This window comes from Oenanthe melanoleuca, chromosome 10, assembly GCF_029582105.1.
Source record: "Oenanthe melanoleuca isolate GR-GAL-2019-014 chromosome 10, OMel1.0, whole genome shotgun sequence".
NCBI classification, from domain to species: Eukaryota; Metazoa; Chordata; class Aves; order Passeriformes; family Muscicapidae; genus Oenanthe; species Oenanthe melanoleuca.
Window position 1 is genome coordinate 13181939 of NC_079344.1, and position 21822 is coordinate 13203760.

General features: G+C 40.2%; 1 long non-coding RNA gene across 1 annotated transcript; it reads right to left on the reverse strand.

The window, feature by feature from the left end:
- Nucleotides 1-2399: 2399 nt before the first annotated feature.
- On the reverse strand, nt 2400-21623 carry LOC130257153 (uncharacterized). Its single transcript, XR_008841274.1, has 3 exons — nt 14457-21623; nt 12768-12843; nt 2400-10744 (listed from the first exon to the last, which is right to left on the reverse strand). It is a non-coding gene; the product is annotated as an uncharacterized LOC130257153 (long non-coding RNA).
- Between the last annotated feature and the right edge of the window lie 199 nt (nt 21624-21822).

Consider the following 21822-nt stretch of genomic DNA (forward strand, 5'->3'; position numbering starts at 1 on the left):
TTAGAGGCAAGCTCAATCTGCATAACTCTAGACAGTGTCAAACTCATTCGACACAAAGGATGGTTAAGGAAAATCTCTGTAAAAAGAGGCCTTGCAAATTCCTATAAATATTAGGCTTTCTGCCTTCCTTCTGAAATATATTAACAGCCTCAAGAGGGATTATTGATGCTGGCAAGTTTAAACAGCCCTCAGAAGTCTCTGACACTGTGTAGAGCATTAGATTTTTGCATATGGTTTCCCCCTCTTGCACTGAAGTGTTTTGAGGTTGGGGTGACTGCAGGTCTCTGAGAAAGCAAGATTGATAAAGCAAAGCAATCGGAGTTATTTCCTATGCATGAAATTGATTAAATGCTTCACTAAATGGCTTATAAATTTGGCTCTCATATTTCTGTCACCCACTGCAAAGATTACAGAAACTCCGTCTATAACCATGTTGTATACAATACCAAATTACAAAAGGTTGTAAAAACTAATGTTTTGTTTAAAGTTTTGAGCAGGACCATATGCCTTCGGTGACCTTGAGTAAGCTATTTTAATTCAAAACATTTTAAAGAGTAGAGGAGAAGGAAAAAAATCCATCTGCATAACAAAACTGAACTAACAGAATTTAATACTTAGGATGCTGCATATCATTTTTTTACTTCTTGCCAGAAAAAATGTTGAATACCCTTCTAGCAGAGTATTCTAATTTTATAGCTACTAAATGTACATGGCATGGAACCTAGAAGCTCAGGTTTCCCCAGATTGAATTTGCTTTTCTTATTTTATGAACTCTGTTATCAAATCTACCTGGGAACTTACATGGTCCCTCTACTCTTGAACTCATGTGCATCAGGCCCTGGTGTTTTCTTGACCTCATCAAACCCTTTAAAGCAAAGCTTTATTGATTTTTGCCTTAGCATAGAGTTTCATTACCTCCCAAAATAGGGTGAAAAACTGAGCCACAGAGACACTGAGGATCTTAAGATGCCAAAAACAGGTGTGAGTGTAGCTTGCACCCAGATCTGCTTGCTTTTCTTTCACAGCCACAGGACTCCTTAGAGTTTGTGCAATGCTCTGTGGGTAGTCAGCTGCTGAGATCTGCTGGTACAACATTATTTCCTGACTGTGCTCAGCCATGTGCAGTGTTCTGCACACATTTGACAACAGCTTCTGCTCACACCCAGTTGTGCTCTCAGTCCACAGCAGAACAATCTTCAGGGCATCTGAATCTTCTGTTATTTTAAAGTCTTGTGTTGGCTTGAGCTGGAGACCTAAGCTCTCCCATACTGTCTAATTGTGGATGTGCCATTCCTAGTGCCAAGATAGACAAAGATTGGAGCAACCTGGTATAGTGTAAGTTCCCTGCCCACAGCAGGGCAGTTGGGACAAGATGATCCTGAAGGTTTCAACCCAAATCACTCACTATTTCTGTGACTGTAGGAAAGGACATTACTTAGCAAGTTACAGATATATGGTTAGCCACACTAAAATAGGTAGATTGCTTTTTAGATCAAATAAACACTGAACTTCTGACAGTCACAAATAAAATTTTGCAGGATCCTTTTTACATGGAGCTCCATTGTACAGATGAGAAAAGTAAAGTTCAGTGGGCAAATTGCTTTTGCCCAGTTTCACAGTGCAAGTCTTTTGGTAAAACTTGAGGCTGAGCTCTGGCTCTTCTACTCCCCAGTTCTTCAAGAACTCAACCATTCTCTCCTCAACTATACAAATAAAGACCTTAAGTGATTAAATGTAAGTACTGAAGCGAAGCTCATAGCAAGCAAGAGTGATTTGGCATGAAATGCAAACACAAGCATGAGAAAACAATCCATGTTTTAACCATAAATGCCTGTTTTCTACAGGAAAAGCTGTGTTCTCCCATAACATTTACAAGCCATCCTGTCCCCAGCAAGGATTAACATTTGGCATCGAAGTACTGATCTGGCAAAGGGCTGCCAGTAACGTAATCTTTTTTACAACCAACAACATGCTTAAAGTCTTGACAGACTTGACCTCTGCCCATTGCTAATCCCTCACTTTCTTGCCCACTCAGATATACATCTTTAAAGAGATGGCACTGAATGTATAGCAGAGAGCTAAACTTTAGCTGATGGTGAAACAAGAGCTGCCCAGGGAAAATCGCTGGGTGGAGGGAAATCCAACTGTGCCCTACCCAGCCTGGCTGGATTCTGTCTCTGTGCTGGGTAGAGGTGCCTGCTCAGTTACACATTTGTGGAGACTTTGCTGCTGCCCAGATGGGAGAACACACCTTTTGGCAAGGGAGGATGTAATGTATTTGCTTGGATTACTGGAGAGCCCAAACTGTAATCAGACTCTTTGTGCTCAGACAGTCTGAACAGTCCTTGATCCCAAAGGATAAAGCTAAACAAAGTAGATGAAACTCACACATGGAAAAATGAGATATAAAGAGACCTTGTATTTTACTGAATCAGTTTCTCAACTCCCAGTTCAGGCGTCTGGTTGAAAAACCAGAGTGGTAGATTTACATTATATTCGCAGAAAATAACAGTCAATCCAAAAAGATTCCAGCTGTCTTTTCTTTCATTTGTGTGACAACCAGTCCTGGGACACATGCCAGCTCCTCAGATACTGCTGCTCCACAGTCTAGTTATTTTAACTTCTGGCAACTGGTTATTTGACCTCTTGGTGGCTTGTCACTTTAGTATCACTTTCTCTATGTGGATAATCTAGTGGGAATCCTTCCTTTATAAGGCAACGTGGTAATTGGCCAGAACACTGAAGTATTGTGCTGTTAAGTCCAGTCTTGAGCTACAGCTGAGGAGCTGTGTCTGGGAAGCACAAAAAGTACATTTCAGTGTCATGTTCATGAATTGGTGGCCATCAGGCACTGGGAGAAAACTAATTTTGTCTAAGCCATGTGTTATATATCAACTTGGAATACTCCCTAAAGCCATGTGATAGCAACCTCCTTCTCCTGGGTGAGCACAGCCCGGGCTCCAAAGGACACACAAGGAGGAGATTTGAACAGCATCACCCTCAGCTTTCACTGGCTTGAGAATGCTGAGTTAGATCACTTAGGTGAGAGGAACCAGCCAGGTGTAAAGCTGATCTGTCCTCTGCCCCATCACCAGTGATTCCAGCACAAAAGCCAGTGGAGTTCTCTGCATCCCATGGACATGCTCCAGTGACTGCCAGCACTGCTGGGTGAGGGTTGCTTTTCAACAGTTTCCAAAGCAGCCTGAAAACACTTCAGAAGAGCCTTGTGTCTGTAAACAGTCTCACCTTCTGATGACAAAAAGCAGTGAGAAATATAAACAGAAGAGGCAGCCATATATCTTTAATTTAAGACAATATTCCTTTGTCCACCTGGACTAGTCAAAGCACAGCCACAGATTTTTCCAGTAGTCTGGGAATGGGATCTTAGAAAATGGTGTACTCAGTCTGACATGAACTTAAATAGGTTTGAGAATAATCCATTATGCATCAAGTGTTTAATTGACATAATTAATATTTTTAAGGGGAGCCATTTACACTGTAAGTTCTATACACATTATTTACAATTTCAACAGTAACAGTTAATGCTCTGTGACAAACTATATTGTTTCCAGCTTGTTATCCATTCATAACAAGGTCAATCTATTACCATTATTTTTGTGAATGTAGCTGTTACCTTGAGGCAAAAAGTTAATTGTAAATTACAGAGGAGGGATTATTGAGTTGGCTTTTTTAAACTGTATTCACTGCAATGTATGGTAATGCTGCTATTTTATGAAACATTTACATTTAAAAGCATTTCATTATTCATATCACACATGCTGGACAAATTCACTTTTAAACTTTTCAAGAACTTCCTCAATGGGAAGGGGAGAGCCATTTGGAAGGATCCAGCTGAGCTCTTCTTAACTGCAGTTAAAACCAGATGGAATCAGCTATTTCTCCTCTTTGAGGCTGGTTCCTCTGCCATCACCAGCCAACACAACTCTAAGCAGGGCTTAGTGCTCTGGGGAGCAGGAGCAGATTTGGCTGAATTTAGAGTAACACCACAAAGGTGGTCTGAAAGAGATGTGTCTGCAGATTTTACTCAGCCCCTGACACACAGCAAGTACACAGAGCCACTCTGATGTCTGAACTCTTCTCCTCCCTACTTCTGCACAATTTCTGCTGCATTGGTTGATGCCCTGGCAGGCAGAGTTAAATTTTATATTTACACCCTGCCTTGTTTGCTCCCACCTGAGCAAAAGTCAGAGGGTCTGTGGCACTGCTGTTTCCAGATAGCAGTAAAGTTGTCATTCAGAGACGACACAGAAAAGGATGGAGAACCATCATAAAACCTGTCTTTCCCACATCATTTTAACAATGCATCTCAGGGCAAAACCCATGAGCTTTCCAGTAGATCATGGACTTGTCCATCTTAATGGAGAGCTGACACCATTTAACTCCAGTTTAGGTCTGCATGCAGTGTTGATCTCCACTTTTGTTTTCTTCCACGTTGTACTTGGAATTAGGTGACATATAATCCCATTCTATTCTGGCTTCAATTAAAATACTGTCACTTTATCTTCACAATCACTTCCAGAATAAGAGAAGACAAACTCATAAACACTGAATATTTTGAGCACACTCAAGAATGTAAGAGACTGATCAGATGCAGAAATGCATTTCCAGTCACACAGAAATAAAAAAGCGTGTGAGAGTTTTATCTTCCTTTCTCTACTTAAGACTAGGCAGGTGTGAGTTGTTGGGATATTTCCTTAACCAGCCTGTAAGAGATGTGTTCTAACTTCTCAGTGATTACATTAGTGTAGTGTGCTGAGGGTGTTTAGGTGAAATTTTATAGAGAACAATTCAAGTCTGTTAGAATCTCAGTTGTCACTTGAAAAAATTTATTCCTTTCTTCCACAAGTCCTAAGGAAAAATAAATTTGTCAGGCTTGTGTCTTATATTTAAAATGTTTAATGTGCTATATCAGACCAAGGCTTTTTCTACCTCATGCTCTCAGAAACTTCAAGTCATCATCAGGTATTAGCATACCAAGCTTGAAATGGATTAATTAACATGATTTCTGTGGTCTCCTTTGCTGGTAGCATGTTCAAAGTGCACAAAGCTCAGGACATGTGCATTCTTCGTCCAATAACTTGTCCAGTAATTGGTATATTGATTGCTAATGTCATCATGTTTTAGTATATATAAACCCTCTCACTCCATCACACAGCCTCCAACAACCCAAGAAGTCATTGTTTATTCATTGTAACTCCCAAACTGGCCGTGTCAGATTCTGCTCCAGGCCTTGCTGATAAAAATCAGCAGATGATTGGGCACACACATTCTTGACATGGCTGACCCATGACATCTTAGGGCCAGCAGGGAGCCTGTCATTATGTGTACAATACTCTTCTTTCTTCCCCCTTATCTATTCCCAGATGACTTTGAGATTTTTATTAACTCATTAATGACTGAAGATGTCATTAAAGAAAGTGGGGAGGAAGGGGGAAGAAGGACATTGTGTTTGTTTGTTTAAAGGTGGGGAGCAGCAAGCCATTGGCTCCACTTGGAGAATGGTGAGGAGCCTTAAAGACAAAGCTGAAGTAGGAGGACTGAAGCCAAGCCTTGAACAGAGGAAAAAAAAATATTAGGTCATATTTGAAACAGAACTAAAAAGGGAGGGATGAATTTCTCCATAAAAGTAGAAAAAAGGGCTGGTCAGCCCTTATTTAGCACATAAGGATGTGTCCCTGGCACTGCCTGGGTGTTCAAACACTTCAGTATTCAGTCAGAAGGAGTTTTGTGTTCAGGATTAGAATTTTATCATGTCTTTAAAAGAGCATCACTTTACACAGAGAAATAGAGTCTGGGTTTATGGGTTTTTTTTTCTTTTTCTTGTATATATGTCAGTTGAAAGGACATTAAAAAGCATTAAATAGTGATCACACCTGAAGTTTTACTCAGTGGGTTTTTTTTTCCATAAGTTTATGGATTCTATCTGTAAATGCAGAAAACTACTGCATATATAATTTCGCAGATTTTTACTGTATGGTCAGAATTTTATTACATTCAAATATATATTTTTAATGAAGAATTTTCATGAGTGAGTCTGTTGACAGCCTATTTCTGATCCTACAGCATCTGGTCACAAAAATTACCCTAAATTCAGGATAAACAATTAGTTCCACTTTATAGATTTTTCTTCCACATGAAAATACAGCTTATATTTCTTAATTTCTCTATGAAACAATCTCAAATTTGATACTTTATTGGAAGCTGGATTCATATGACAATGAAAATAACATTTTCCTCCTGAAATTTGTGTGTTTCCTATCATTAGAGTCCTGTCAGTTTAGAACCAAGGACTTAATATTTTAAAGATTGCAATTATTTTATTTTAATGATTGCCATTTGTGGGTTGTCTGAGGAATAGTGAAGGTTTTCCTTTCCTGGACAGCTGCCCTCCATATGGTTGTTGATCCCAACCTAGAAAACTCTGCTGTGATTCTGTGGTTCCAGTGGTACTGGGTGCTAAGGTGACACAGAGCTTGGTGTCACCTGCATTGGCTGGCCCTTAACATTCCTTGTTTCCATGTTTGCCTCCTCCATGAGGTGAGTGGAAGAAAGATGAGCCTGCTTCTCAAAGGGAGCTGCAAGTACTGATATAAAAATAATGGAATAACCTCCATAGATTGGACCTGTGGGTTCCTGCAACCAACTCAAACAGGAATCTGCTTATTCCATCACATAAACTACAGATAATGGATCAGATGAATCAACCTGATCTTAGAGACTGAGCACAGTCAGTTTTAGTACTCCTAATAGGAGCTAAATTAAAATAACTTAATTAAACCACATTGTTTGTGACAGCTCTCCACTCAATAGGTGATCAGATCACCTGGGTCACAGGGAAAACATTTATTCTCAGGAATAATGATAATATTTGCTGTCCTGAGCCCTTGTGAAGACAGTGGACATTTTCTGCAATATTAGACGTCGTTTCTGGTTTGCTTCTTTAAGAGTGATTTCTATTCTTCTTTTGTCTCCTGATAATTAACAGAACATTGTATTGTAGTGGGAGCTGGAGATCTCCATCATAGGTCATGGACTTGTGGAAGATTCTGTCTGGGGCTTTAAAAAGTTGCACATACATATATTTTTATATATATCTATATTCTCCAAAGGAACACAGATGGGTTTGAAAAAGAAAAAAAAGCAAAATGGCAATTATTTGCTGGCCTAATCAGCTATGCCCTGATCAACCAAGGTGTGTCATTTCCCAAATGCACCTTTCTGAGAGGAAGCTTTCCTTTGTCTTTTGTCCTCCCTTTCTGACATCCAGCCTCTCTTCCACGTGTACCAGAGTGGGAACCTGTGATGAATCTTTGGATAATGGACTGTGGCTTTGACAAACTGCTCCTGGTGAAACACGTGGCTGTCTTGGAGACAATAACAGCAAGGTGCAGATTTTGTGGAAGAAATGGAGGTTTTGAGGGCTACATCAGCAGACTTTGACTCTATAAAGTGCTGGCCTGGGACCTTAGATGCCTTTTAATATTTTCAAACTCCAGTAGAGTAATGAAAGAACTGTAGGACTACCCTGATGTAAGACTTCAGGAGAGTTGTTTTCAGAGATCATGGGAGCTCACAACTTGTTTAAGAACATGGAATCCTATCCAACTAATAGCTGAAAATAAGTTGCTTGATTTTTCTATCCCTAAAGACAAATTCTTGTAATAGCAAAAATGTAAAATCCAACAGAGAGGGGCTTGATACTTTCAGATACTCCAGCCACTTCACAGTGGAGAAAAAGAAAAGGCAGACTGACAGTGAAACTATTTGAGGTAAATAATGAGGACAGACTTCCCAGAAATAAACTGGCATGGATTTGGCCATGAGATGTCAGATTCATAACTTGGGAAATGAAAGCCTCTATATTCTAGAGAGCAGGCCCTAGCCCAGCAGTGGCAATTCAGCCTTCTGAGCCACAGGGATTTCTTTATAAGCAGTGGTATATTAAATGTGGGATCTGGTAGGCCAAAGGGACAGCAGTAAAACAGAGACAACGTGCAGTGACCAAAAATGAGCTAAAGCCAGACACTAATTGCTTCACAGTGATTTTGTTTTCCTGTAGAGTTGACTAATATTGCTTCCTCCCATAAACTAAATGCTTTCCCTATCAGTTAGGTTTTACACCTAGGACTTTTTTTTTTTTTTTTTTTTCCATTTAAGTGAAACTGGGGAGAAAGCAGTTTTTGTTTATTTATCTGATTTTGTGCCTTTTCCAATGTGAAGACGAGGGGTGGATTGTTACACTGTGCACATAGCTGGAGTGGGCTGAGGAGGAGACAGGCCTAGGTCAACAAAACAGATTCATCCATCACATCTGGCAGAGTGGAAAGATAGTCTGGATGCTCGGTCAATCCAAGACCTTTCTGCTGAGTCAACTGACAAGATTGCAGATGTTGTGACAATGGGGACACTCAGCCACTGTAAGTGGACTGAAGACCACCAACAGTTTGGCAGTGGGTCTTCATCTAGGGGAGCTCTGAACTCTTGAACACCAGAATTGCAGCCCTCCTCTCCTTATGGACTGAGAATCCTTACCAAAAACTAAGATGGAATCAGATAAAAGAACAAAAGGAAGGGATTCTGAGGTGCTAATGGTGGAAGGTGTGAGAGTCAGTAGAAAGTACAGTAAAGAAACCCATGACAAGTCATGATAAATGGGTCGTTATAAAATTCATGTTTAGGCTGCACCAGTCTGGGGATAATGCCATTCGTCATGGCAACACTGGGGCACTAATGAGCCCTCATTGCATATTCATGGCTTTGGCGCCTCTCTCCTCTCTCTGCCTCCCTCCCACCCCCGAACCAATGCCTGGTAAATATCTCCACCTCAAGCTGAAACTCGACTTAGGCTGCTTTTTTTTTTTTTTCTTTTTTTTTTTCTTTTTTTTTTTTTTTTATTTGTTATGTTGCAGCAATTACACTGTAAAAGTGCTGCACAAGATTGATTGCTCTGATCTGTAGTTCAATTGTAAATTAGAATACACATCCCCCTGGGGACACACGGCCCCTATTTGTGATTAAGAAAAAAGCCCCATAATAGACTAATAGCTAAAGTTCTCTCTCTTTTACTTTCAGGCAATTAGCTTGATGAAATGGTCTCTTTTTGTGTACCCTGGAAGTGTAAACCGATATCATAATGAAGTATATGATGTTTATTCTATTATTTTCACCTTGCCATGTATGCAGGAATGCATAAATAATGGCTGCTTTGTCTAGTACATTTACTGATTCAGAAGTAAACTCTGTCTTAAAGATGCAGAGTGTGATCCCATAGCCTTCTGTTAAGCTGGACACTGTGACTAGTCCCTACAAAAACTCACATTCTGCCCAAAGAAGTTGGAGACCATTTTTAGCTAGGTGATTATACTGTTTGCAAGTCACTTTCATCTATGATGAACCTTAATTGGAAAATCCTCCTAATAACCTTGTGAGGAAAACAAGGTATGTCCATTTTACAGAAAGGAAAACTGAGGGGCAGATGCTGAAAGCGTTAACACGAGCCCACACAGGACCTTAATAAGTACTTGAGAAATCCTACCTCCTTGAAGGTTTTTTCAGGCAATCAGAAGCTCCCTTTCCTCTGTCTTGTAAAGTTATTGATGCTGTCCTGGATGGGTCATGGAGTGGCTCTGACCTTAGTCTTCCTCAAAGCCCTGCAACTCCGCGGTGTCACGGCTGCCTTCATTCCCACGTGACACACACAGCCAAAGCTCTTTCACCTGAATCCAAGGTGGATATGGTCATGCCCATTCTCAGTATCATGTGTTGGATGTTGCCTTTCCCAAGGCTCAATTTGAGCTGTCAGTCTGAGCCAGTCAGTGAGTGCTGTTGTGCAATGGTGTTATAACGTGGGGATGGTGTTTGTGCAGTTGAGCTCCAGATAAATATCTGGGAAGAAAAATGCCATGTGATGATAGCTCTGGGCATATCTGCCTGGTGAGGAAAGGCTTCTGCATTAGCCTTCCACTTGGCCCAGGAGTGCACTTTGGAAGAGAATCCTCCAAATAACCCTGCTTACCCCGTCCCACCAGGCCAGGCAGCCTCGGAGCACGCAAAGGGAATTCTTTAGTGTGGAATTAAAGCAGGTGATGTGGTCTGGGAGCTGCAGCAGCTAATGGGAATTCAGTCCACAGGAGCATGCTAGGGCTAGTCTGAGTAAATCTCTCAGTAAAGCCAGATCCTGCTCCTCAGACCTTTCTTTGCCTCTATGCTGACTGGAGTTATGACAAACTTGGATAGGATGGCAGGGAGGACGTGAGAAATGGCCTGAAAACCCAGCCTGAGGAAATGCACTGCTTTATGTATAACCCCATCAGTTTGCCTGCAATAGAAATGTCTCCATTTAGTTTAAATTCTGTGTGAGAAGGGTTCTGTAGGGGAATATAACAGAGCTTGGAAACATTTTGCTGAGAAGCACTACCAGTGCAAACCTTCAAAGGGTAACTCTGTACATGGCTACAAAACCATATTCTGTTTAAACTTGTTCATCATTGTCTTCTTGCATGACAGCCCTGGCATTTAAAATATGTTAGGGGTGACACAATACTTTCACCTGGTGCAGACATATATCACTGGAAGGATGTTCTCATAAACAAAGTGCTGCAGGCTATGATCTTATCATTCTCCTCTTCCTTCTTCTCAGCTCAGTTCAATGACAAACACGTATTTCTCTTCTTTGCTCCAGTTTCTGCTCTACAGGAGCCTGGTGTTGGAGCAACAGGTGATGCTGCAAATCAGGAATGACAAGCGTTGGTGGTGGCCTGGTGGGGGGAAGCATCAGAGGGGGCAGAAAAGAAATGCATCAAAAGTTATCCTGGCTCAGCTGGTGCAGCTCCACGGCAGGAGCAGAAGTGCACACACGTGCATGCCTGCACACGCGTGAGTTTTTTGAGAAAGACAAAGCAAATTAGAGTGTTCATGTGTAATTAGCTGACTATTAGTGTGGTTCAGCCGAGGCAATAGGCAGACAGTTAACTTGAAGATAGCTGGCAGATAAAAGGGCTGGGGAGGGTGTTCTGGGGAAAGCTGGAGGTAATAGTTCAGAAGATAAAATCCTGACAAATTGAGCAGGCATCTCAGAAGTTCTTTCCCCACACCATTAGCACAGTGAAGCTACACAGGCCTTCCCTCTCTCCCCTCTAGATTAACCCTTCAGAGCATCTGGGGCTCTTTGTCCTTGGATAGCTCGCTTCTAAATTATTTAATATTTATAATTTTCTGTTCAAACACATTAGTTTGAAATAAAACTGTGAAATTTCCTGCTCGTGCTTCCTGCCCTCCTTCCTGTGCTAGCATATGAAACAGAGATTATTACCCCTGTAGAGGCTGGAATACCTCCAGCTCTTTATCTGAGAGTGTGGGTGACCAGGTCTAGTAAAAACATTCTCATTAAGCATCACACCTGGGGAGAAACAGAAAGTGTGTCCGAGTTCAAGTCTTTGCAACTTCTGTGAAAATATGGGTGTTTTAGTAAATCTCTGCTCTAAATGAAAATGTCATTATAATTTTCATTCATTTTATAGCTGACAGGGAAGTGCTTTTTTCTGTCCTTTGGGAGTTTTCAAGATTTCATTTTTTTTTTCAGCTAATTCTGTGGCTAACCAATAAGCTGCTAAAAAGTGAAAAATCTAACTGAGCCATTTGCTTCAGTAGTTTCAAAATATTTCATTTTCTTTTCTTACTTTCACTTATAAATTAAAAATTAAAATCAAAATATATTTCAAAGCAAATATATGTTCAGTTATAACAATATGTATTGGGACACTTGCAATGATTTTGAAAAGTCTTTAACATCCTTTTTTTCAACAGAAAAGCTTCATGAAAACTGAGTGATTCAGTCCAAACCTTTTTGCTTGTTTGGCATTTTACAGGACAAAGTTCTCATGGAAATATCTAGACATAATCCACTCTTGTCATTAATTCAGTATATTAGGTTGTTCTTGTTTGGGAGGACTTCTGGGAAAGAATAATCGAGAACTTCATGTTGGGTTGATCCAGAAGTGAAATTCTCAAATACTGCTGTAATTATCCATACTTCTGAGTATCCATTCATGGAAAACTTCCATTTCTCAAAGGTCTATGTGCCTATGGCCCCTTTCATTCCTCTCAAACAGGATTGACTAAAAGTGCTTCTGTTGAAGTAAAAGTTTATCATAGGTTTTGAACAACCTGTGCATTATTTCTTTGTCAGTGTTTAAACTGTACAGAACTGTTAGAACATTTTCCTGCAAAGAAAATGCACTCAGGGTATTTCAGATGAGATGTTCTTTTTTTGTTCTTTTTCCCCAAACCCACAGGAAGACCTGCACTGTTGGGATGGGCCAAGCCATATTCATTGAAGAAAATGTTATTTTTTGCAGGCAATAAATCACCTCTCAGGGTACAGTTAGCAACTTTTGGTTCACAGCTATTTTTTAACCCCCCAAAGGTAAATTTCCACTGCAACTTTTAATGCTTGTTTGTCCAAGCCTTGTGTAGGCATTTGTCATGAGCAAAATTTGGAGTAAATTCTCTACAGAAGAAATGCAGAATCAAGAGTGGGCAAGACTGTGTTGGTGTTTCTGTTCATCTTGAAGGAGGGAACCTTCTGCTGCAGATCTCAAGTGATGCTCGAGGGGAAGAACAGCATGTACAAGGAGGAGAGCCAAGAGCCTGCCACTAGAGAGAAGCCCTGGGGACAGTGTCAAGGTAAGGGCCCTCACCAGCCACTCAGCAAATGCTTTCTTTGTGACTTTTGCTGCCTCACTTACCTTCTTCCCACGTCCTGTCATTTTCCTCATCCCCTTTTGCACAGTGACAGGAAAGCCTGAGGTTTTACACGGGTTTCTGGAGAGAGGAGCAAGCTTTCAAACAACTCACCTTGGCTAAAAACAGTGCTTGGGTGACACCAGAGGTCCTGCAAGCCCCTCAGCCCTCACCTGAGGAGCAGCTGGGGGAATTTGGGGTGTTCAGCCTGGAGAAAAGGAGGCTCAGGGAGGACCTTGTCACTCCCTGACAGGAGACTGCAGCCAGGTATGGGCCAGTCCCTTCCCCCAGGTAACAAGCAACAGGACAAGAGGAAGAAGACTTGATTTGCACCAGGGGAGGTTTATGTTGGATATCAGGGAAATTTAATCACTGAGAGGGTGATCAAGCATGGGAACAGCCTGCCCACAGAAGAGATGCAGTCACTATACCTGGAGGTGTTTAAAAATGTATGGGTATGGTGCTCAGGAACAGGATTTAGTGATGGACCTGGCAGTGTTGGGTTAATGGCTGAACTGATGATCTTAGAGGTCTTTTCCAGCATTACTGGTTCCATGATTCTATGGTCCCTGTGGCAGAGACTCCCAGCAGATATACAGAAAAATGTCATAAGTCAAACTAATTCTTCTCATGAGGTATTTTCCTTGTTCCTATCACTCAGTGCATTAGAGACTGGCAATAGAAGTTGCATAAAGCAAGAATGTTTAATGGCATTCTAAGTTGATTATATTTTTGGTATTCTTTTGGCAGAAAGTCTTGCAATTTAATTAACTAATTGTGCTGCATGACAAAATGTTATTCACTTTAAACCTCTTTTGCTCCTATTAACATAGTCTATAAATATTCTCCTCCTAAGAACGTTCTCCATAACATTTGCCATGGTATAAACCTCAGCCACCTCCTTCCAAAGAGTTCTAAATTTATCTAGTTTATCCTGGCATGGAAGCAGATACATACAATTACTGACAAGACAACCACTATCAAACCCAACTGTTGTTACTGAGGCTGAAATGCTTCCAAAAATTAATTATTTAAAATAATCCAAACGGTGCAAATATCCAAAGATCAGGCAGATCTATAAAACTTGCCTGTAGCAAAATCATGCAATTAGAATCATGCTCATAAGTGTTGCAGTCTTAAAACATTAATGGAAGGAGTTATTAAAATTGTATTTGATTTGCATTATTACAACACTGAATGCACTATGGAAAACTGAGTCCATGAGTGAGGTGCAGCACAAACCAGAGTCTTATTATCTGAGTTGGAACTTTAAAACAGACTGTGCTTTACAGTTCTTCCTGAATTTTCTTTAGTTTTATTGCTCTTCTGAATTGATAAGGACTCCTGTTTTTATATTAGAAATAGAAAATGAGGAGGAGGATAAGAAAATAGTTGTAGATAAAGACTCAGAAAAGCAATTTGAGAAAAAAACAATCCTTCCCAATGTAAGTAATTTTTATCAGAAATGTGTTGCTGTGATCATAACTGCCATCAAAAGCCCCAAGAATTGCAGAGTTTCTGTAGACAACCTAGGAAAAAGTTGCCCCAAATGTGGAAGCAATTATAAAGAAATTCATGACTCATAGTAAGAATTCCTGGTTTTATTTCCATTACATATAGACTGTAATTTGTGGATCCCTATCTGACATCTTTTTATTGGGCACTTACCCTCCCTGACATGTTTATAAAATTACCTGTTTCATTAGTGGGACATCACCAGCAAATCCAATGCACAGATTTCACATTTAATCCAGGAAACAGAGTCTGTTAAAGTCAATGGAATAATTTCAATTATTTCCAACAGAATTAGGGATAAACCTGTGAGGGTTAAAAAAGATATATATATATAACCACTATTACGAAGTGTAAGAAGGAATGCAGGGAATTTTCTTTGCAACTGAGATATTTTTAGGTTTTTTATTCTTTAGAATCCCTGTACAGGCACGTCCCTCATGCACAGTTGTCAAAAATAGTGTTTAGGCATTTAGAGTCAAGTTGATTTAATCCAGTACAGAAGTGTGCTCTAAATTTTTCAGGGCAGTGAAAATGTGTAAAATGGTGTATTCATGTTCAAAAGCTCCATTTCATTTAGAACAGTGCTAGTAAATTAAATAAATTAGAGTATTTCTATTAAAAATAGAAATAGTGTCTTGTAGAAAAAAACACTCTTTCTTCTGAACTTAAAATATGCTTTAAAATTCAGTATTCACATCCTTAGCAGGTGTAAATCATCACAGAAATTATGCTGTTACACTTTACATGATATTACCAAATTGTCTTGCTGGTAATTAAGAATATCCTCTATGGAATAAGGACCAATGACAGGAGAAAGTAGAAGTTGATATTGTCTCAGCACGCATAAGTGGTAGACAGAAATATTCATGTGTATAATCTTACACCTTCCCTACATGATACCCAGTGGGCTAAAGTAATAGTGTACAGAATTATCTTGGAAAAGGCAATTCTCAACAGAAACTAAAAAATCTTATGAGTTGTCTGTGTTTCTCGTAATTATACATGGCAAAAATGAAGATAAAACTAACAGGCACGCTCTTGGAAAATGTTTCTTTAAAAATGTTTCTTTAAACTTTCAGCATGTTATATTCAAATGTTTTCCAAGTCCAAATTTTCTGTATTTCATTCCAAGAAAATCAGTATCCCTTTCTCCATTTGTTTTCATGGGTCTATCATATCTATAATGTACAGCCCAAGGAAACCAATGTCATTCCTATTACTCAGGAAGGTTCTGATCAAAGATGAAATTTCTGAATTTCTGGTGTAAATTTCAGGGGAAAGGCCACCTCTGAATTCAACAGACACTTCCATGAGTGCCAAAGAGCCACTCTACAGCACAGCTCCTCAACTTACCAACAGAGAGTCTTTTCCAGAACCAAACTTTTTTTAAAAATGCAAGTGCTCTCCTTCCTCAGTATTAAAAGTGAATCTCTTCTGATTTTTGTGAAAATTATTTTCAACACCTTCCTTGAGGAGATGTCCATAATGAGCAGCAGAGGCTCGTGGCTGGAATTTCAGGTGCTCATGAAACGTGCTCTGAGCTATGTGTTCAGCTCCTGGCTCTCCCCAGTATGCTCTGGGCTTTAGAAATCACTTTTCTTTAATCCAGCTAGGTTACTGTGAGGATACAAGATCTAAATTCCATGTAACATGATGTTACATCCAGGTAACATCAGCATACAGCTGTTTTCTAATTTTGGATAAAAATGGATAAATATTGGTTTCATTATCCTCTCAAAAAATTTAGAAATAGTCAACTGAGAGAGGAAAAATACAGTGCACAGTGGTGAATGATGCTTGAATGCATGTGTTTAAAATGTCCTATTAGTGCAGAGTAATATAGAACTTACAAGAAAACATCACCTGTTGTAATGCAGGAAGAATTTTGTACAGAGGGAAAATTCTGTGTCCTGCCTACTAAATGACAGGCACAAGCAGCTCCTTCTGTATGGCCCCCAGTGATCACATCTCATTTTTCTGTGCACATTGGAGCTTTTCAAACCTCCAGAGTTTTGTGTTTAGCAAAGCAGATGTGCAAATGGAGATCTGGGTGACCTCCTCTCTGAGAACCAGGCCTTTGACACACATTACTCCCCTGCTGACAGAAGTGTGGATCAGTTGGCATTTCACACCTGCAACTAATGTAGAAGTTGTAACAATATGAGTGAGCATTAGGGAGAGAAGGGAATCTTTGGACATAAACCAGCTATATTTAACAGGAAAGGTGCAAATCCACATTATGACTTAGGATATGTATTAGCTGCAGCCCTTCTCTAACCTAGAAAGAAAGAATTATATCCAAGGGAACTTACCTCAAAGAGTTTCTCTTTCCTCAGACAGAAGTGATGATTAGGCTAAAACTGGCCATTTGTTTTATCTCTGGGTTGGGAATAGACAATTTAGTCCTTGCAGCTTCAGCTGTCTTGGCTCAAGATCCTGATCTACAATAAATACCCCTTCCAATCAATAGAGCACTGAACTTGGAGTAGAGCCCAGGACCTTTCCCGGCAACTTTGGCCTGGACTGAGCTGACCTGGTAAATCTGCAGGGTTAGGGGAGAGATCTCACTGAAGATCTCCAGTTCTGCAAGTCCTCTCTGCCTTGGGAAGTGTGTGCCTCCAGTGAGGCTGCTGGGGACAGCAATCACAAGCTTTTCACATGCTGTTTTCTTGTTGGTGACAAATACCCTGCACCGCTCCTTGGGATTTTTGGACTTTCCTGATGCTGCAGCACTCATCCCTGTTCAGAGCTCCCTCCATTGAAGCAGGGCTATCAGCTGCAGAGCATTTGGGGTTGGATGTATTTGCTCGCCCATTTAAGGGCAGCAAATCTTGTTGGGTGGATAGAAAGGTACCACCATCCTTTGTACCAGGTCTAACCCTGGCAGCTCAATTCCCCTGGATGAGTTCTGGAGGTTTCTTTTTCCGGAGGTGTCTAAAGGTGGCTGCTGTGATTCCTCCCTGCACCCTGATGCCTCTGCCTTTCTTCCTGCCTGAGAAATGTCACAGCTGTAAATGAGCAGTTCCAGCTCCTCCTGCCAGGGTGGGAAGGGGCCACAGCAGCACATCTCTGCTTGAAAAGCCAGGGTGCAACCCCCCCAAAACTGAGCAGTTTCGTGACATTCAGCCTGAGAAAGGAAACCGGTTTGTCACCTCTTGCTTAATGGTGTCACCTCAAGGCAGAGCTGAGGAGCACCTATGGCCAAGAGATAAGATTGCATTATTAACACTATATTCATCTTGTTCTGGAGGTCACAGAATCATAGAAAAGCTTGGGTTGAAAAGGACCTTAAAGATCACCTAGTTACAAGATATTCTGTTTTCCAGCCTCGAAATGTGATACAACATTAAAAATGTGGTGAGAGTCTCACTTACATAAATGTTAATTTATAGATTCTCCTACCAAAGAAAGTAAAGCATGTCTCCCAACTCATCTTCCTGATTTCTCTTAAAAGATACAACAGCTCCAAAGTCGATGTGAGCTGTCATCATCCATGACCCCTTGGCCTGAGAACTGTAGGAAAACATAGAAAAGATGTTCTTAACCCAGAATAACATAAACTACAGATGAAGTATGTGTGAATACTTTTGTGCAAGGTGCTCTGCAAAATGCATTTTGGATGTAGCTGAGAATAGTAGTGTATACAATTCAAAGTTACCAGGAATATTAAAATAGGTGGGAAGGGCACAGAAGAGACAAGGGGAATTGTAGATATAGGCAGGTAAAAAAGGAAAGATGATAGATGTAGAGACAGCTACAAGGATGACAGGTGTGACAGGCAGGATCAGGTAGGACAAATCCAAATGGCTCATAGGATGGAAAAAAGCCTCTCTGCCATTGTACCTTTAGTTTGTTTTTCCACAGTGGTGTTACAGTTCTTTTTCTACTGCTACTACAAATGCATCACTGAAGTTCTCCTGATTAGTTTTTCCCCCCTGTGTGAGATGTCCTTTATGCTGGGATGAGATCATTTGTGTATTAGTTCATTTTAATCTTTTCAGAAGGAATCCAGGAACTGCAGTGAGGTCATGACTGCAGTAATGTCTAAAAGGATGGTTTTAGAGAGGAGGGGAGAAATATTCCTCTCATTTAGCAAAACTGTAACAAAATTTGTGGCTCTCAAGCGTGTTGAACAAGTTAAGGTTTGGGTTTTTTTCTGTTGTGTGTGTTTGCAAAAGACAGCCTGTTTCATACTCTTGTTTTTTTTTTTTCCCTAAGTATTGCATAAATCTAATAAAGGCTGCAGACAAAGCACCCTGTTAGAACTCCACCTGAACAATTCTCTAGCATCATCCCAACCCATGGCACCTCCCAGCCTTACAGCCAAGAGCAGGGTAAAAAACCCAGAACCTCTGATGGCCTGAGTGTCCTCACATTAGACCTTCTGTACCCCTGGGAAGGGAGATGCCTCACTGAGAACATCCTTGTTCCCATCTCTTTCAAGGAGATAGATCCTTGGGACATCCCCCAGGGCCATGGTGTCACTCTTCAATCTGACATATTTGTGCCTCATGGATCAAAGGAACAATGTCAGGCATGAATTTGGACCGTGACATTTCAGGCAACGACCCAAAAATAAAAGTGCCAAAATTTCACTGTTGCTCTGCTTTTCTCCTCCAGTCTTTTCCACTCTCTGTGGACATGACAAGACTTAATGATATAATTCTGAAAGGTCTCTGGATGGATTTTGTGCTGGAAAGAGACTTGTACACAGATGGAATCACATGCCTTGCTTTGCCATGGACGATGTATTATATTTTAATGTGTTCTGATGAACTTTAAAATTACTCCCCAGCACACATTGGTCAGAGGGGTTATTCTGAGTGTGCCAACTTCCTGGATCCCTGAGATCATTCCCTCTGCAACAACAGAGCAGTGATAACAAATATACTGCTGCTTTAACCCAGCACTGTGCTTTTCCCTCTTTGCTAAGTGGATTTGTTTATACTAAGAGTTACACTGCTCCTCTTCCAGCAACTTCAGGGCATTAGTCATGTGCTCAAAACCAGTTCCCCTTTCATATCTAGAGACCAAACATCTTGGATGATCCATGGGACATAGAAGATGCCACAGGCTTAGTTTTGATCCAGGGGTTGAAGAGATTTAGTTACCCAGAGAGGAGTGGGAGATTAATGGTGCTCCTTGATGATGACAGGGACCTGTGTGCTCTAAATCCCATCACAAGCAGAGAAGAACCCACCTCTACACACCACTAATATGCATAACTATGGAAAGTCTTTTAAATAAAAAAAGACTAATTAATAATGCTTAGTGGTCTAGGTGTCTAAGTATGAATTGTCAGGGATTTCTGCAGGCTTAGGGAGGTGGGGAAATGGGTTAACATTGCATTGTTTCAAATTACAGGGTTTTAGATTCTTTCAAAGGAGAAGCAGAGAGGGTTTCCACACCAGATTTGAGACGTTTGTTCTCTTTTATTTGTACAAAAATTTCGGCTTCAGCTCACATTGTCATTCTACCCAGGCTGCTTCCCAGACCAGCTAATTTGTCTACCTGTGCTCCGTTTTAGGCCTTGGTTTTAATTTGAGGATGATTCCTGCTAATACCAAAGACTGGATAGGACATCCATTAAAAGTCCACACAGCAATTGAAATGGAAAATTCCAAAAGAAACCCTATTAGAGTTTTTCTCCATCAAATCAACATTACAGACTTCTTATGCATTTCTTAATTAGACATTGATATTAACTGGACTGTTGCATGATTTAAATCTAGCTCTTAATCTCAGCTATTCTATGCTGCTGTAGTTTTTATGACATCCAACTAGCGACTGCTTTATGCATTAATCTATCTGGAAAACCACCTTCACATTTTTTTTGTCTTTTTTTAGAAGAATAAAGGCCCCAAGAAGGAAATGAAAGCTTTTGGGTTCAGCCATTAGTAATTTTCTGCTTAGTATTTGAAAAATTGCTTATTTTAATTGCTTCATAGAAGAAAAAGATATCAAAGCTAACGTTCTTTCTCTCCAAACTTTGTAATTATTTCTCTCAGACTCTTATTTGAAATGCCTTGAAAGGATTTTCATTGAAATGTAGATTTCTTCTCTTTCAAAAGTACTTTTATTCCCCTGTGCTTCTTTCCCTTTTTTTTCCTAGTGACTTCCTCTCTAGATTTAGAGCAAAAACATAGTCTCCAATGTCTGGACACTGCAGCATGTGTCACACAGATGTCCCTAAAGTGACATCTTCTTTAAACCTAACCTTCCCATGGCCTATAGACTGTGCTGACAATTTGCCTTAGGTCTTAGTCTGGTACCCTTGGGCTTCCTCCAGGGATAGTGAAGAAAAGTCAGAGGTGTTATAGGGGTTTGCTCTATCAGACTAATCATTCTGAAAAGTATTGTGTGATTTGCTAATTAATATCACCACCAAAATTAGGAATCTAATGAAAAAATTCTATAAATATGAGTGAAGGGTCAGTGAGCTGAAGCCAAGGCACAGGTAAGCCTTGTATAGTTTTGGGTTCTGTTTCCAACAGTGTAAATCCTGAATATCCAAATCCAGAAGGGAATTTGCTAGCCAAACCCTGTAGTTAATTCTGCATTGTATTTAAATGTCAGTGGCACAAAGCCTCAGGATCATGTTGGCCTCCACAGTAATCCTTGATACCAATACAGCAATAGTAGCAAGAAGTTCTTTATTTCACCTATGTATTTTCAGAGAGCATTATTTACTAATAGATTATGATCTGGTCAAAATGATCTATACATTCATTACATCTGGAGTGGGCTTTCATAACTCACAGGACCTAAGAATGAGGCAAAACTCACATTTGTTTATAGTGCTGCAATTCTGCTCAGCAAAAAAAAGGTGCAGAGAAAACACTGTCCTAAGCACTTGTGGTCTGCTCTGAGTCCCAGGTGATTTCTCATGGCAGCTCACAAATATCTTTAAGAGCCTCAGAAGAGTGGGGACCTGGCTGCCTCAGAGCCACCTCAAAGTGCAGTGGCTCCTCTGCAAATCAGTCACCCCACAACCTTGGCTGAGGTTATCTCCCAGGGGGAATCTTCCCAGTGAGAATACATTTTGAGAATAGAAGATTGAAACGAAGCTAAAGCATTCTCAATATCAGATTTTGCACACATTTTTTTGCAGTAACACAAAAGGAAGAAAGAGAATAAGAAAATGAGTTAGAGGGAGATGGAGAGAGAGATGGTCTATTAAGCAAAGCTACATTTTTACTCTCTGAATTTACAGTCCTGATAGACATCTTTCTCCAAAATTACTCATTTTTTATATTCAGATACTACAGCTTTCAGTACTTGGTCCTAGATTTGTCTGGACAGATTACCCTCTTATTTCCACAATGAAACTTAATTATCCTTTTTATGTCTTCCTGAACTGTTTCTGGGGACAGAGAGCAGCTGATGGGTCAGTCAGTAAAGTAAATACTGTGCAGCCCTACTGTTTTTAAGGTAAAAGCCCTTTGGCCCCAGGTCTTTTTAGAATATTTTGAGGGCTAGTACATACATGTAAATTTGCTCAGATCTACTTTTTCTGAGCCTTTTTTTTTTTTTTTTTTTTTTTTT